Source organism: Armigeres subalbatus, chromosome 3 (genome assembly GCF_024139115.2).
Source record: "Armigeres subalbatus isolate Guangzhou_Male chromosome 3, GZ_Asu_2, whole genome shotgun sequence".
Lineage (NCBI taxonomy): Eukaryota > Metazoa > Arthropoda > Insecta > Diptera > Culicidae > Armigeres > Armigeres subalbatus.
The window spans coordinates 191,705,206-191,721,279 of record NC_085141.1 but is presented as its reverse complement, the minus strand read 5'-3'; the positions used below and the strand labels follow the sequence as shown (position 1 = coordinate 191,721,279).

At 41.3% G+C, this 16,074-nt stretch overlaps 1 long non-coding RNA gene across 1 annotated transcript; it reads left to right on the top strand.

Annotated features, from left to right (window-relative positions):
• The first annotated feature begins 9,572 nt into the window (after positions 1-9,572).
• On the top strand, positions 9,573-10,173 carry LOC134220837 (uncharacterized). Its single transcript, XR_009982077.1, has 3 exons — positions 9,573-9,947; positions 10,010-10,075; positions 10,141-10,173. It is a non-coding gene; the product is annotated as an uncharacterized LOC134220837 (long non-coding RNA).
• The last annotated feature ends 5,901 nt before the right edge of the window (positions 10,174-16,074 follow it).

Sequence of the window (16,074 nt, the reverse complement as noted above, 5' to 3'; positions counted from 1 at the left end):
TGTTTTTGGCCATGCATCGGAGCCCTAGCCACATCCTTGTCTTGCTTCTATAATATCACCAGTGAAACAATGAAAGCCCGGGATTTAGCTCTGTCTACAAGACCATTTCAAGCAAGAGAATTTGTTCAGTAATAAAAACTTCCGTGTGTTCCTCTCACTACCATTGTTCACCAGTTCAAGAAGAGTTAGTACGTATTTAAACCCCTAACTCGATTTTTCCAGCAGTCGGTTCAGCCTAGGACCGGGTACCAAGGTTTTTTAACTAATTGCTTGAAAAGTTGTTTCCGCTGCATACAGTTTAGCCTCAAACAAGAGGAATTCGAGTCTTTCAACTGTCTGCAAGGTAACATTAATTATGTTTTATTTCTGAGACTGCTGTTGGTAGCGAGGACTAAATACGATGAATCCTTAATTACCACAACTTATTGCCCTAGCTAGAAAAATGGATTAGGTTAGGGCTCTGTTTGGTAGATCTTACACCGCAACACACTACGTCAAAGTGATCTACCGTGTTACGACCGCATTGCGTAGGTAAGAGCACGCAACTCAGGTTCAGTTCAATCAAAGTTAATTGCCTATTTCCGGGGATTAAACCACCCGACTTGGACGTTAATTTACAATGTTATGGATGGGTGGATGGGTCTGAGCTTGACGACCGACTGGCAAATGCTTACACAACCTCACTTGATCAGTACCGTTGCTGATGAAGAATGTGTACAGCCGCCAGACATTCTAAATACTCACGCTCCTCTAATGTGGACGTGTACAATACACATGTGGAAGTATTGGCTTGAGAAATGGATTGCGAGTGATTTGACTATGCGTCCAATTTGGGAATCTCGAGCTCGTTCAGTAGCCGCTAGGTTGCGAAGGCCGACGGAGGTCCTTCGTAGCTTAGTTGGTTAAAGCACCAGTCTAGCGTACTGTAGGGTCATGGGTTCGAGTCCCATCGAAGGGAAAGTGGTTACCTCCAATACATTTTTCAAATCAATATCTTCCACATAACGTACATATTCACATATGAGTTTCCATAACATTGTAAATTAACGTCCAAGTCGGGTGGTTTAATCCCCGGAAATAGGCAATTAACTTTGATTGAACTGAACCTGAGTTGCGTGCTCTTACCTACGCAATGCGGTCGGGTCTGAGCTTGACGACCGACTGGCAAATGCTTACACAACCTCACTTGATTAGTACCGTTGCTGATGAAGAATGTGTACAGCCGCCAGACATTCTAAATACTCACGCTCCTCTAATGTGGACGTGTACAATACACATGTGGAAGTATTGGCTTGAGAAATGGATTGCGAGTGATTTGACTATGCGTCCAATTTGGGAATCTCGAGCTCGTTCAGTAGCCGCTAGGTTGCGAAGGCCGACGGAGGTCCTTCGTAGCTTAGTTGGTTAAAGCACCAGTCTAGCGTACTGTGTAGGGTCATGGGTTCGAGTCCCATCGAAGGGAAAGTGGTTACCTCCAATACATTTTTCAAATCAATATCTTCCACATAACGTACATATTCACATATGAGTTTCCATAACTTTTTACAAGTCTGCCCGTTCAGTACGAGGTTCAGTCATTGAAATTTGGCCGTATTACCCGTTGGACCAAATGACTTTTCCGGCCAAATGGCCGATTCAGTCCCACTATTTCTAAAAAATGGCATTTTTGACCAACGTTCGTTTCGGCCGGACAACCTGTTAGGGCAAACGGCTTTTTCGGCCAAATTGCCAGTTCGGCCGTCTGTCGCTTTCGGTCAATAGAACTTACCAAGAATTTCTAATAGAAAATGGAAAGAATTTTCTGAAGAAATCCAAAAAAAATCCTCAAAAATTCCGAGCATTGTTTCGATGTTTTAAAGTTGGCTATGCCAAACTAGCCGTTTAGTGATGAACTTCTCCCTGCGAAAAAATCACTCTCATAAAACTAATCGTCTTATATGATCTAAATTTGGGACGTCAACGTTAAATCATCTCTGACTGGTAAATCACAATTTTCTGTGTGAATTTCAAAGAATATTCAACAGAATCTCAAAAGGAACTTTTTGTGGATATTCCAAATATTTTCCTTTAGAAATTTGGAACAACTGCCCGTAAAAATCCCAAGGAATTCTCATGCAAATCTGCAAACAAGTTTCTTTGGTAAATACAAAGAGCTCCTCTTGGTTATTCAAAAATACCTCGAAACTTGAAAGTAGTTCTCGTGGAAAATCTGGAAATAATTTTCAAATGAATATTCTGGAAAACTGGAAATCTTTTGTCAAAATTTTGAGGTGAAATTCAAAAGATTCTCCCGTTATCGTTCAACTGTTATTATCCAAAACTAGTCAAACCTAGTCGAGTCAAGTACGAGACACTGAAGACGACCTTACTGTTGAGTTCGAAATACGTATCTGTCAAGGTACAATCAAGTGGTGGAATTAAATGGGATGGTACAAACTCGTCTTATGACAAGTGTAGTCAAACCTGCCCGATCTTGCTCGGGTTGTTTTTTCGACCTTACTGTAAATCGTTTAGTGGATGGCAGCGTAGCCCTGTAGATCGATTTCAGTTTGAGCTTGATGGTTTTCTTCAGAATTCATGGAAACATAGCATTTTTACATTTGTTCAACTTTCCCAGCAAAATGTTCTATTTTTTCATATACATAAACACAAAAGAGCCCAAAACGATTCGATTAGTGATTAAATCTTGCAAATCGGTCAGCCCGTTCGTGAGTTATATTGCCTCAAAGGAAATGTAAACTCATTTTTATATAGAAGAAGAAGAAGAAGAAGATGGACAATTTAGCCGAACGTTCGACCGAATGTCCATTTCGGCCAAATGGCCCTTTCGACCAAACGACTATTTCGGCCGAAGGACATATTCATGATTTTTTCAGCCAAAGGACCTGTTCGACCAAATGACATTCTCGGCCAAATAACTTTAGGCTGGATATCCTAGCAAAGTCTGAAAACATAATGAGATCATATAGAAAACATATTTTGATTTTGACATCAATTCATAATTTGTTTTCAAAAATGTATAAATCATTTTTTTTTGTCTTTATTTAGGAGACTTTCTGCCCGAGGCTGGCTCATCTCCGATGTATAAATCATCATTATCTCATTTTGCTGTAGATTTTCTATGTGAATGATATGACATCAAACAGTGTACTTATTTTGTTATCGGAAAACAATATCAAAATTAGTTTTCGATTTGCTCTCATCGACAGCAGGAATAGTTTTTGATTGGATGGCACAGTAAGATATTTCTTCTATTACGTTTTGTTATTTTAACCGTTAAAATGACCAAAAAATATCAAATTAAGTAAACATAATCGATGATTTCACAACATTAAAACATGCTATCGATTTGCTCTTAAGCTTTGCTTAAGGTTTCTACCAAATAGTCTTTTCGGTTAAACGACATATTCGGCCTAACAACTGTCAGCCTTGTGGCTTTCTGCCGAACGACTCTTTTCTGTTCAAAATTCAAAATTATCCTTCGCAATTTTCACGCTTAGAATTTTCTTTATTAAATAATTGGTATTTTCATGAAAAGCTCTCTGGTGTTTCAACGTGATGTTGTAGAGATCTATCAGGAAATGATACGGAAATTGCACTGAATCTTTGGAGTTTCCACTGAAAATTTGAATCGGCGTGGAAAATTATAGATCAGCGGCGTAACAAATTTTAGACGGCGGCGCGCTGATGCAAAAATGTCGGCGGCGGCGTGCCAAAAACTGTCGGCAGCGGCGGCGCACACCTCTACCTTGGAGTCATTGTATTAGTCTATTGGGAAAAAGTTTGAGTTAGTGATATATGTATGCACTAGCTCTTCATGAACTAGTGATCATGACCTCGGATAATTTCTTGTTACTGTACTCATTTTTTAGCTTGAAATGGTCTTGTGATAATTTATAATACCTGGGTTTGTTGCTTTGGTGGAGACTTTCAAGTAAAAAAACTACCCAAAAGTTTTTTTTTTTCATATTTCTGAAGAAAATTCCGAAGGAATTCCTACGGGAATTCCTGATAGAGTTGCTAAAAGAATCCCAAAAAAATCCCTTTAGTTTTTCCTTTAGGAATTCTTGAAATAATTTCCAAAGAAATTCCTGAACGAAATCCTTAAAAAAAGAAAAGAAAGAATCCTTAAATAAATTTTCGATAGAATTTCTAAGCAAGTTGGTGAAGGAATTTACGGAAGAATTTCTGAACGTATTTTTGAATTCATGAGAAAAATTACGATGGAATTCTTGGAACTCCTTTCAAAGACTAACTGGAGTTGTTAGCAAAGGAGTTCTTGGAAGACTGTCCAAAGGAATGTCTCGAATAATTTTAGAATGAATTACTGGAAATTTGTTGGAGAAATTTTCAATCAAGCTCGTTATATTTGAAACTGCCTGAAAACGTTTTAGCTGATTACAACCCCTCCAGTTATAATTCTTACAGCTGACGCTAAATTACAGCTTACAGCTGAATTACCAATGAACCGATTACGCCAAAATTGCTGGTGCCCCACCTTTACCGGAACTCTGGCTCCGCTAGTGGTCTAAAAGTCACGTTTTTCCTACAATAATATGCTTGTTACAGGAAACACGACTGTATACGTATCTGCATTCTGCAATCGACTGACTACCTTACCAACATTCCTGCTCTACTTCAATAAATCATAACTCTGTAGATTGAAAGTCTCCCCGATTGCAACATTGCAAGGAATCTTTACCTAAGCCAACCGCACAACGAGTGAAATCCATGTTCAAGGACAAAACCACTGCTCTAGATGATCGTCCCCTCGTATTTCGGTTTTTCTTTCCTTCGTTTATTCCAAGGAGTTTTTATCCGATGTTTATGCTCCGGCAGCATCACCGCTTACCGCAACTGGATGATAAATCGTGTGATTTAAACTTCATTTCCGGCAACAAATGCATCGTCATTTCGCTTCCACGCGATATTTCGTGCTGGTGATAGGCGGACGTGCCTTTGTGGTGAGAACAATCTCCTCCAACGTGTATCATTAGAGTTTGAATGACGGTGAGCATATCCTGCGGCATTGATGAATTTGGCAGTCCGATACATTATGATCAGGCATCAACGATCACATCTGTTAAGAATATTATTTATATTTATTTGCAAACGAGAATATACTCAGTATCTAATTCAAATAATCCTAGGTATTGACTTACATGAGTACGTACACTCTAACACCATTGTTAATCAGTTACATGATTTGATGTTGACCGTAAATTAGTCAACATGAACATTCAACCTAGACCTAGACAATTTGATGCTGAAGATTCCCTTCGTCGCACTAAGTGCAGAAACTGCTATCCACGTTCTCCAGAGAACGTTCAATAGAGTTTAATCTTTGCTTGACAACTTGAAACGGGATGTATTTTGCTTTGTAGTAGGTCTATTTTTTTTTGTGTTGGTAATTTTAGATACAAGGCAGCCACCGCTTGATGTGCCCAATCGTCACATGAGTTTTACGTGGTTTTATTGTTGCGAGCGAGCACACATTGTTTATTATCGAGAACTACACACACCACTGGAGAATCCAATAACTTTTTGGGCGGGTTGTATAGTGTATAGTGCACATGTATACCTGACAAGAATAGTGTCCGATTAAAATTTCCTTTTTCCTTTTAATCCGCTCTTACAGAATCGGAATCAACATTTTTCAAAAATCGGAAATAAATGTTAATTTAATTGCAAAACAAAAGTCAATAAATTAATTTTTATTCTCCCTAAAAATTTTTTTTTACGAATGAATGAAAGTTGGCTTATTTTTTAAATAATAATTTTATTGCTACAATTTTCATAGTTTTTGACGGATTTGACAGGGTTTTAATTGAGTTCACATTCTGGAATTCGGCCACAACAGTTTCTGACAAACATAATTTGTACCAAAATTGAACGTGATAGAAACGTGATTGAAATATCTTAGGCTGACAATGATCATTAAAAATTTGCAAAAGCCTTCCTTTTCCCTCTTAAAAGTTTTTATTTTGTGTGCATTTCTATACCAGTAATATTTTCCAGTTATCACCACCGGATTGAATTGATTACCTATGCTCGCAGCTTTTTCAAATAGGAATGTTCTAAAGAAACGAATGATTCATGAGTGTTATATGTTTTGGAATTTGAACAAACCGTCATTTCAGCAAAAAAAAAACGAATATTTCCATATCCGCACAAGTGTGGAAGGGTATCTTCAATCAATTTTCATTACGATGTACTCACAACTTCATTTTAAAGGGGTCAACGACGTACATGCAGGCACGTCCAAATGGTCACTGACTGGTCAGCTCGCACTAGTCTGAGGTCTAAATTTAAAAGGTCACTCGGAAGGAACATCCCATTGACCTTTTTCGTACCGTTGCTTTTCCCCCTTTGTCGGGCGCATTTGATTCGCCCGTGCGCGGCCGTAAGGGTTGTCTCATTTTGATTCATATTTCTTACCGTTGCTTCCTCGAAGTAGTGGTCAGTCAGCTTGTGAGATGCTTGCACTTTTTAATTATTATTATCCGATTACGCGTACACCTTGAGAGAAGGACCCTCCATTGCACTGTGAACTTGTGAGTTGGGACGAGTGACGGCCATTGGATATTTTGTTGCTCTGTGGAAGTTACATGAAATAAAACTTGTTCCTCGCATAGTAATGGGGACATCGGCTCGCACTCAAGACACTACACAGGATTATTTTGGAGGGTCATCGGTCAGTCGTTTGAACTTTGAAGAATGTCCTGCAGCTCTACTAGTTTTGTGATTTATGTCCTATGTACCGACGACTGTGAATAATTAAAGTGACCAGTTCATGACAAGGGTCGACCCGTAACGGAGGATAAAATTGCTCGACATAAGAGCAAAGGACATTTCCGATTCCGTGGCGGGTACTGGACGCTGACTGGACACTAGAACCACTCAGGTAGCGATTTTTTCTATCCCACAGGCTATAAATAATCGGATGGTTATAACAATGTTAAACAATTTTCCACTGCCTGAGAAACATTGAATTAAAATGTTCGTAATCCTTAAATGATTTTGTTGTTACCCAATGTAGAACCCGTTGTCGAATGCATAGCTTCTGGTCCCGGTGGGTCACTCCCAAGCAATTAAAAGTTCATTCCCGATGATGGTGCTGTGGACAGTTAACTTCTTCGGAGGTCGTTAGGGGTTTATGGATGACCGTTGGAAAACTTGTCTTTTTATCGGTTGACCTGCATGATAGTTGGAGTTTAGGTGCAGCGGGTTAACGCGGGTCAATCTGGGCAACGCAAAAATAGCGGGAAATCGAAATTTATGTTCATTTGGAGAGTTTGTTCTGTTCAATAAGTATCCAAGTTTCAAATTCTCCGCTCTTATGCATTTTGGTTCACCAAATTTCCTCGTATTATGCTAAAGCTTCAACTTCATTTCCAACTCATGAAAGTAGATTATAAATTTAATGGCAATAAAAAATAATTGAGTTTGGACACTGGAATATAATGGATGAATAAATAAATTCCCTGCCAGAAATTTATTCTAAATTGGGCAAAAGAAAGAGAAAAAAGCCAATCGAAGCAACAATAAGTTTCCACGGTGATTAAACCCAAGTAAAAAAGAGAAGTCTGTTATTATGTATAAACAAATATTGAAATAATATTCGCCATTTGAACAAAGATTATTTGCAATGAGAGTTCTCCACTATCTGTCGCATATACATGAAAAATGTGTGAAATCTGACTTAAATTTCAATTTCATTCATGAAGCACATTTTCTGCAATACAATGGAAACATAGGCAGTTTTTGTTGAAAGTTTGATGCAAATAGATATTTGCTCCAGGCCATCTTTTAGCGAAATCGGAACTACCATCTTTCTGTTTTTAACTGCTATTATTATACATCGATACATAATGTGATTCGTGAACGTTTTTTCATTGTAAACACCGCTGTGCAACTATTTATCTATTTATTATCAGACTAAGGCCGGAGTGGCCTGTGCTGTACATAAAAGTCTTCTCCATTCAGCTCGGTCCATGGCTGAACTTTGCCAACCACGCAGTCTGCGGAGGGTCCGCAAATCGTCCTTCACCTGATCGATCCACCTCGCTGTGCACCTCGCCTTCTTGTTCCCGTCGGATCGTTGTCGAGAACCATTTTCACCGGATTACTGTTTGACATTCTGGCTACGTGCCCAGCCCACCGCAGTCTTCCGATTTTCACGGTGTGACGATGGATGGTTCTCCCAACAGCTGATGCAACTCGTGGTTCATTCGCCTCCTCCACGTACTGTCCGCCATCTGCACCCCACCATAGATGGTACGCAGCACTTTCCTTTCGAAAACTCCAAGTGCGCGTAGGTCCTCCACGAGCATCGTCCAGGTCTCGTGTCCGTAGAGAACTACCGGTCTTATAAGCGTTTTGTAGATAGTCAGTTTGGTACGGCGGCGAACTCTATTCGATCGGAGCGTGTTACGGAGTACAAAGTACGTACGATTTCCAGCCACTATGCGCCTCCGAATTTCTCTGCTGGTATCGTTATCGGCGGTCACCAGTGAGCCCAAGTACACGAATTCTTCAACCACCTCGATTTCGTCACCACCGATAGAAACTCGTGGTGGGTGGCTTACATTGACCTCTCTTGAGCCTCTTCTTATCATGTACTTCGTCTTCGACGTGTTGATGACTAGTCCAATCCGTTTAGCTTCGCTTTTCAGTCTGATGTAGGCTTCCTCCATCCTCTCAAAGTTACGTGCCATGAAATCAATGTCGTCGGCGAAACCAAATAACTGGATGGACTTCGAGAAAATTGTACCACTCGTGTCAATCCCTGCCCTTCGTATTACTCCCAGTAGGGCAGCAGGGACTATGTCCAAGGGCTTGACGGTCCCTCCCCAGGCCATCTGCGAGTTGTGGCGCCTGTCTAGGATGTGGTGGGGTTTGGCAGTGGGCCCTGTTAAACCTCTATAAAAAGCTGCATGAATCCGCAAGTAGGCTCCGCTAAAGCGACCGTGTGCCGCTCAAAGCGCACAAGCCCAAGTCCTGGTGTTAGGTGGGACGCTAAACACCCCTGACACGACGGTCCTCCGACGAGACAGGAGGTTTGCGCAGGCCCAATAAGCCGCCTTTAAAAACAACTATTACGAACGACATAGAAGATAGTTGGGCCCTGTTAAACCTCTATAAAAAGCTGTTATAATCTCAAGTACTCAATGACGTAGTTTGGATAAAGCTTTATCTACAATTGCAATCTAGAGAATTTGTTCTGTAACAAGAATTTCAGTGTGTTCCTCGAACTATTATTGTTTACCAGTTCATGAAGAGTACATAGATCTCTATCTCGAACTTTTTTCAGTCTATGACTCCAAAGTTTTACAACTAAAATCTGGAAAAGTTGTTTTTGCTGCATACAGTTTAGCCCTTAAACAAGAGGAATTACAGTCTTTCAACCATCTTTAAAGATAATTTTGCAAGTACAGCGAATCCCTATTTACAACATCTCATTGCCCTAGCTCGAAAAAGGGATTAGGTTTGGTAGATCTTATACCGGAAAACACTTCAATAAAGTGACCCAGCTTGCAACTGATGCTGACGTCCACACGTTGTAACCGTTGGTCACAAAATACAGCTTGTAGCTCCACCACAAGCAAATATTCCTTGTTTTCCTGTTAATCCTTCGTGAGTTTTTTCTGTTTAGTAGTCCGACCCTGTCCTTGTCAAAAGAACTCACACGTTTATGCTGTTATGTCTGTCATCCAACTGTCATATTGTTTGTTTGCAGCGGTTTGAACGTGTACTTGTTTGCAAGAAAGTACGCAAAGCAAATTAAAAAGGTAACCCAGAGAGGACCGTTAAACCATAAATTAGTAAATGTTCGTGTCCGTTTCTCAAATTCATAGGTTTTATATGCTTGGCCTAAATCGATGTCGTTCTTTCTGTCCGTGTCCATCAAAGGAAATAGAAGTGCGCGACGTGATCCTAAAGTTAAAGTTAGTGTTAATTGTTCAATATTAAATGGTGTAAATTATTAAACTTTTTGGTGTCATTGTAGGTTAAAACTTAAAAGTTACGATAGTAGTAGATCTTAAAAACTATTATCACAGTTCGAAGTAGTACGGTTAGTTGTTGAACAAAAGTGTATGTTATATTGTTCTAATTGTTTCATTGTTTCTATTATAATAGAATATAATAAGCCACAAGAAGAGTGAAGAAGCATTGTTTAAACCCAATTAGCCTCACAAAAGGTAAATGCCAATATGTTAGTTTTAAGGAAGTTTGTGGATGTAGTGTGGTACTGGCGGGATGGGCAAAATTATGTGTGATTATGTGCTAATCTGCTTTGGCAGGTCCGTCCAACGGGCCTTTTGTGTTTTTGCGAGTGCTTGCCTGGCAAGCCGATCTTCCCCAGAACCCCCGGAACAACGTCATAAAGGCTGAAGGATTGGAATCCGTCAACACATTCCGATCGGGAATATCCCCAAAACGGACAGAAACCCCATCCAGCCCCAACGTTCCACCAAGGTTCATCGAGGAGACCGACCGGTTTATGTTACGGCGTAAATTCGGTCTAGTCCATCCGAACCCAGCTACGAACCGCCATTGCTTGACGCCAACGAAACCGAGCATCCCAGACCGGTTCATGTTCCGGCGTGAATTCGGTCACCCCTCAAACGCCCTTGGAATCCGCCAAAGAAGCCCGCCCACCACCATTTCCCGTACCCCCTCTACCATCCAACAAGCGCACAATCCCGAAAAATTGTAAACCGCAAGTACCACAAACCTACCAAAACCAAAGTGACTTCACTAATAGTCCAGTTTAGGTTAATAAATAGTTGTAAAACGATTATAGTTGGTGGTTAAGTTTTTATGCAGTGTTCCTAACAGTTGAGTAGTTTACACCTAATTTCAATTTGTTTCCGTTTTCCGTGCTCAGAAAGGAGTTCCAGGCCTCATCCTGGTTGGACACTTTCTGAAGGGTCGACACGTGTGGCTTTTGAGCACTCAGCATTTGAGAACTGTGGTTTCCCTTTTCCAGCGTAACGTAGTTTCTGGTGATTTTCCCTTTCTGTTCCCTCTCGGATGAATTTGTATGACTGTGAGAGTGTAACCGACTGACAGCATAAGCGACCCGGTCTCAGCATAATTATCCCAGTGATAAATTCCTACCGTGAGTTGCGGCTAGGCTATATTTTGGCGCTCAACAAATTCCACACGACAACGTGTTACACGATCGTTTCGCAATTTCAAACCCGCGGAGGGGAAGAAAAAAAATCTAGTTTTTCCAATTTCAATCGTTCTCCAAACGATATTAATTACCCTAGTTTTTCAAATTTGCATCGTTTATTGCGCGATAGTAGCACACCTAGTTTTTCAAATTTTGCAATTGTTATTATACAAAAGGTTACTCTAGTACTATACTAGTCCAAATTCTGAAAATGGATTTGGAGTTTTCACACCTGTATAGTAACCTTCTCATTCATCACTTAGAACGCTCTGAGATTGAACATGAATTAACAATAAGAGCGGTTCAGTTTCAAGAATCGGAATCTCGTTCGGCGATTCAAAGAAGATTACGCGATAGGTTGAAGGAAGAAAGGGATAAGAACGAAACAGACATAGATTTTATTAGATGCTATTCATCGGTCGATTCAGAAATCAAAGAAATTGATCAAAATCTGGAACAGATTCGGAACTTTCTCGAACATAAAACTCGGTTTGAAGGAATTCGTGAGAGTTTAAAAACGCGCTTGGTTCACTATTTCGCGAGAGCTAGAAGAGTGCAGGAAATTGCAGAGAAGGAGGAAGATCTCCAGGATCTTGATAAGCTTACGAGCGGAATTCGCGAGATGATGAATATTCACTTTAGTTCTATTGTTCCAAATGAATTGATTAAAAATCAGGTTATCCACCAAATAGCTCAGACCCTTTCCAATTTGAATCTGCAGGCGTCAATTTCCGACGCAGGGAATGCGTCACAGTCTCTGGGTGGAAAGTCAAAATCTTTGCCATCAGATCAGGGATTGTTAGATGAAGCAGCAGGGGTACCAACGTAGTAGATTCTGTATCCTCTTCTAGTCGCCGTGCATTAAAATCGTTACGAAAACCCATAGATGAGCAATCGTTGCTTGATTTAGCACTCCGCGTTCCGAATAATCGCCAAATTTCCTCGGAACGTTCCGTAGGACGGTCTCTCAGGCCAAGCGGGTCTGAGAGGGATCAAGAGAAAATGATCCGAAAATTTTCGTTACGGCAAAAGTCGAATAAACATCGGTTAGAACAGAGGTTCCCAAACTGTGGGTCGCGACCCCCAAGGGTGTCGTGGGCTGTTCAGTGGTGGGTCGCGAAAGACAAATCTTAATTCATAATTTTGTTACTATTTTGTCCCACAAATCTATTCCATATTTTGAATTAGGATCTAACTAATGATTGGATGATTAAAGAACAAGAAACCTGACGAGGTCAACGGCCTTTTTTTGTTATACGATATTTGGGCAAGTAGAAAGAAGTCTTATACAATCCAAATATAAGCCCCGAACCCAATCCAAAACTAATCCTAATCCAATTCGAATCCGATCTAAATCAAATCCAAATCTATTTAAAATCCAATCCAAATCTAATTCAATTTGAATAAATTTCAAATCCAATCCAAATTCAAATTCTATCCAAATCCAATCTACATCCAATCCAAAAAATTGGCGGATTTTTGACAAATACAATGATTGGATATAAAGCAATTTATTATAATTTGTCCCATCTAACGCGAACTCATTTTTATCCAATTTCACAAAATCAATGGATTTGGTACCTGCACGCAAAAAAAAGCGTTCCCGAATTCGTGAACAGACAAAAATACACCGTGATTTAATTCATGGATTCGGGAACACCAACAATCGAAATAGTTGTTTCAATCGTGCAAGATTCTTCTGCGTGCAGTCACGTTTTCCAGAACGTTCCAGAAAACGTGACTGTGTTCCCGAATCCGTGGCTGTTGTTCACGAAAAAATACACCGTGAACTTGTTAGTTCACGAATTCATGAACGCTTTTTTTGCGTGTGGTGCTGGTGGGTCGCAAGCAATATGGGATTCTGCTAGGTGGGTCGCATATCCAAAAGTTTGGGAACCTCTGGGTTAGAAGAACGCGAAACGTCGGAATCGGTATCGAGTACAGAGGGTGAACACTCGAACCAATCGTCGGACAGTTCAATACCTCCGCCGCGAAGACGACATCATCGTCGGTTTACTCATAAGCGTAAACCTGTTTCAGAATGGAATCTGAAATACGACGGAAAAGACAACGGTCAAAACCTAATGCGATTCATAAAAGAAGTTCAGTTCTTCGCGAAGTCCGAGGAAGTATCGGAAAAAGAACTGTTTCGTTCCGCGATATACTTGTTCAAGGATCAGGCGAAAGTCTGGTACATGACAGGTATCGAAAATGATGACTTCACTACGTGGAAAGAGCTCGTGTCGGAATTAAAACGCGAATTTCTCAGCCCGGACCACGATCACGTGAATGAAATCCGCGCAATCTCACGCAAACAGGGACCGAAAGAACGCTTTTCAGAATTCCTTGCAGAAATGCAGAGAATTTTCAACTCCCTGACTCGGCCCATTACGGAGAAAAAGAAATTCGAAATAGTTTTCCGAAATCTACGCGCTGACTATAAGGCTCACGCGATCGCGTCTAATATAGACAACCTCGCGGATCTAAAGAAATTCGGTCGTCAACTGGACGCGACGTTCTGGTTCAAATTTAATTCGAACGGACAGGAACCAGGCCCTTCGCGAAACCGCGCGCAAATTAATGAGGTGAGCTTCGGCCAAAAACCCAGGCAAAATCCTCACGCGGACGACCCAAACAAGAAATTCAAATCTCGTCAATTTTATCGTTCGAAACCCGAAAACTCGGACGATGAACACGCGAAAACGAATAGAAAAGAGCCCGCGAAAACCGTATCAAATACACCCAAACCACACGACCACTCGAAGGGATTACAGATTCTACTTGAAAAGTACAGAATGCCAAAAGCCGACATTTGTTTCAATTGCAGGCTTTCGGGCCATCATGCAAAAGAATGCCAAGGTCCGAAGCACAAGTTCTGTTGGAAGTGCGGCTTCATGAAGTTCGACACTGAAAACTGTCCTTTTTGCGCAAAAAACGCGCATTAGACGGCCAAAAGGGGTGGGTCCGTCAGAAGAAAGCATCAAATCCCCATTTCAAAAGTACTGTTCCCAATATTCTTCCCATTCTTGGTTGCCAACCATTCACCGATGTCGAGTACGAGCGAACATCTGAAGAAGTGGATGAATTATTCATTAATCTTCAGAATGATGATCGCCCATTTGTACAAGTCACCGTATTCGACTTACCTATCACCGGTTTGTTGGATAGTGGTGCCCACCGAAGCATACTCGGTGCTGATGCTCAACACCTCATCAAACTTTGCCAACTAAAGCTATTACCCACCAATGTCGAGCTAGTTACGGCTAGTGGCCAAAAACTAAGCGTAAAGGGATGTGTCAACCTCCCGATATCGTTTAACGGCACAATCAAACTCGTTGAGACTTTAGTAGTACCCAATTTAAAACAGAAACTCATCTTAGGTTTAGATTTCTGGAAAGCATTCCAAATCGTCCCTTCTATTTTGCCAACTTCGGTTGAGGAACTTGAAATACATACACCGGCTCTAGAGTTGACCCCCGACCAGCAAAGCCAACTGGAAGAGGTGAAGGCTCAGTTTAAAATCGCTGAAGAAGGCAGGCTAGACACCACTTCTCTCATCTGCCATCGGATAGAAATAGCCGAGGATGTCAGAAAAAAACCAGCTGTTCGTATAAACCCATTTCCAACATCGCCTAAAAGACAAGAGCAAATTAACAAAGAACTTGATAGAATGTTAGAAGCAGGAATTATTGAGCGATCGTATAGCGATTGGGCTCTCAGGTTGGTACCAGTCGACAAGCCTGACGATTCGGTCCGACTATGTCTTGATGCTCGGCAGCTAAACGAGCGAACGATACGAGACTCGTATCCGTTGCCACATGCTGACCGTATTCTAAGTCGATTAGGTCCATGTAGGTACATCTCTACCATCGACCTCTCAAAAGCATTTCTCCAGATCCCATTGCATCCCAAGTCGAAGAAATATACCGCGTTTTCGGTACTCGGTCGTGGACTTTTCCACTTCACGAGAATGCCATTCGGATTAGTCAATAGTCCGGCGACTTTGTCCCGACTTATGGACCGTGTTCTAGGCGGAGGCGAACTAGAACCTAAAGTCTTCATCTATCTAGATGATATAATTATCATAAGCGATACCTTCGAAGAACACTTGAACCTACTAAGAGAAGTGGCAAGACACCTTGGGCAGGCCAACCTCTCTATAAATATCGAGAAGTCTAAATTTTGTGTCTCCGAAGTCCCCTATTTAGGATACATTTTGAGCACAAATGGACTTCGCCCGAATCCCAGTCGGGTTGAAGCGATAGTAAATTTTGAACGTCCCACTTCGCTTCGATCTTTGAGACGCTTTCTGGGGATGTGCAATTACTATAGACGGTTTGTGGCCGCCTATAGTGAGTTTGTACGTCCTCTGACTGATCTCCTCAAAGACAAGCCGAAATCGGTACGCTGGAATGAGTCCGCTGAAAAGGCGTTTATTAAAACTAAGGAGCTATTAATTGGCGCCCCAATCCTAACGAACCCCGACTTTAGTAAAGCCTTTACAATTCACTGCGACGCCAGTGACACAGCGATCGCCAGGCGTGTTAACGCAATGCCACGATGGAATTGATAAACCCATTTCATATTTCTCCCAAAAACTAAGTGGAGCACAACAGCGCTATTTCGCTACCGAAAAGGAGGCCTTAGCAGTGTTGAACTCCATTGAAAAGTTTCGGTGTTACATCGAAGGGTCAAAATTTACGGTCTACACTGACGCGTCAGCCCTCACATACATTCTCCGAAGCAGCTGGCGTACCTCATCTCGACTTTGCCGTTGGAGTATAGAGCTCCAAAGACATGATATGGTCATCAAGCACCGCCGAGGCGTTGACAACGTCGTGCCTGATGCCTTATCAAGGTCCGTGGAGGAGCTCTCTACCTCAACGACAAAT